Genomic DNA, 2,500 nt, shown 5'->3' with positions numbered 1-2,500 from the left:
CGTCTTCGATCCCCTAACTTTCGTTCCTGATTAATGAAAACATCCTTGGCAAATGCTTTCGCAGTAGTTAGTCTTCAATAAATCCAAGAATTTCACCTCTGACAATTGAATACTGATGCCCCCGACTGTCCCTATTAATCATTACGGCGGTCCTAGAAACCAACAAAATAGAACCACACGTCCTATTCTATTATTCCATGCTAATGTATTCGAGCATAGGCCTTCTTTAAGCGATCTAATTTGTTCAGAGTAAAAGTCCTGGTTCCCCGGCACACCCAGTGAAGGGCATGCGGTTCTCCAGAAGGAAAGACCCAGCCGAGCCAGTGCACGCGGTGAGGCGGACCGGCCGGCTAGGCCCAAGGTTCAACTACGAGCTTTTTAACCTCAACAACTTTAATATACGCTATTGGAGCTGGAATTACCGCGGCTGCTGGCACCAGACTTGCCCTCCAATTGTTCCTCGTTAAGGGATTTAAATTGTACTCATTCCAATTACAAGACCCGAAAGAGCCCTGTATCAGTATTTATTGTCACTACCTCCCCGTGTCGGGATTGGGTAATTTGCGCGGCCTGCTGCCTTCCTTGGATGTAGTAGCCGTTTCTCAGGCTCCTTCTCCGGGGTCGAGCCCTAACCCTCCGTTACCCGTTGTCACCACGGCTGGCCAAGACCCAGCCGTCGAAAGTTGATAGGGCAGAAATTTGAATGAACCATCGCCGGCGCAAGGCCGTGCGATTCGAGAAGTTATTATGAATCACCAGAGAGCCCCGAAGGGCATTGGTTTTTAATCTAATAAATACATCCCTTCCGAAGTCGGGATTTTTAGCATGTATTAGCTCTAGAATTACCACGGTTATCCATGTAGTAAGGTACTATCAAATAAACGATAACTGATTTAATGAGCCATTCGCAGTTTCGCGGTATAATTGCTTATACTTAGACATGCATGGCTTAATCTTTGAGACAAGCATATGACTACTGGCAGAATCAACCAGGTAACTATCGTGCGCCGGTTAAGGCCAACCGCCCGTATTTCAGGGCGGAAGAGTTCACTAGGTTACTGGGTCGGCGGGCTGGGCCCGCGTGGCCGCGCAGCTCGTCCGGCGCGTGCCGGTCTCGCCGCGGGTCACATCCGCTTTCCCCTCCTGAATTCCCCAGAGCGCTGTCGGCGGGCGAGAGCGGGGCGCGAACGCCCCGAAGTCACCGCCTAAGCGCCCCAAGAGGAGGCCCGACCGGGAGGTTCAGCCCTGAAGGCGTCCCCAACCGGTAGGTGCCCCCGGTGGCTTTGAAACAGGTATGGCGAACCGCCAAACACCCACATAGCCCACCCCTCGGCGCACATGGGGTATTCCCTTGCGCCTGAAAGAGTCTTCCCAGATGCCGTGCGGACCCCGGGCGGGTAGCGCCAGGGCAGCAGCGGTGCTGGGGTGGTGCTCGCCGCAATCGTCGGTACCCCGGCAGACCGTAGGGCACCACGCGAAGGCGGCGATGAACGAAATGGGACCGTCAGCGGCCCTGCGAAGGCTGCCGTGGAGGGGTGCCGAGGCTTGCTCGACATCCCCCCCCACAGGGCTTTCTGCTTCCCTTCTCATATACCCACCGACCAGGGCGCAGTGGGGCGCACGGGCCGGCGGGCTCTGGGGTGGATTTCTCAATCCCGCAAAACTCATTTGTATGGGTTTCGCTAAAAATGGGCTCACCTGCTCGCAGCCGCCACACAGTCGTGCCACGAACCCCGAAAGGAGTGAGGAGGCCGCGCAGACCGCGGGCAGGGCCGTGGAAGCCAGCCGGCACCTTCTGTACCGTTTCTGGCTGCCCTGGCTGCTCTCGCCGCTCTGGCTGCTGCTCCCTTCTCATATACCCACCGACCAGGGCGCAGTGCCTCCCACGGGCCGGCGGGCTCTGGGGTGGATTTCTCAATCCCGCAAAACTCATTTGTATGGGTTTCGCTAAAACTGGGCTCACCCTGCTCGCAGCCGCGCAGATGTGTGACACGAGCAGCCACGAAGGCGACCGGCAGCGGCACCTCCCAAACGGCTACCCTGCACCTCGCCCACCTACCAACCCGCCTACCCTGCACCCACCGCCTACCGAGCGGCCTACCCTGCACCGCTCCCACCACACACCAAGCAGCCTACCCCACACCCCACCCACTGACCCAAACAACCTTACCCTACACCTCCCAACCTATCTCCTAACCCACCTACCCTGTACCTACCAACCCGCCTACCCTGCACCCACCCGCTACCGAGCGGCCTACCCTGCACCGCTCCCACCACTCCCACCACACCCCAAGTCGCCTACCCTGCACCGCTCCCACACACATACCAACCCGCCTACCCTGCACCGCTCCCACCACATACCAAACCCCGCCTACCCTGCACCGCTCCACCACACACCAAGCAGCCTACCCCACACCCCACCCACTTACCAAACAACCTACCCTACACCTCCCAACCTATCTCCTAACCCACCTACCCTGTACCTACCAACCCGCCTACC

Source organism: Chaetomium fimeti, assembly GCF_033439085.1.
Source record: "Chaetomium fimeti strain CBS 168.71 chromosome Unknown B0H64scaffold_12, whole genome shotgun sequence".
Classification (NCBI taxonomy): Eukaryota; Fungi; Ascomycota; class Sordariomycetes; order Sordariales; family Chaetomiaceae; genus Chaetomium; species Chaetomium fimeti.
The sequence above is the reverse complement of the archived record's forward strand: the minus strand, read 5'-3'. Positions refer to the sequence as shown.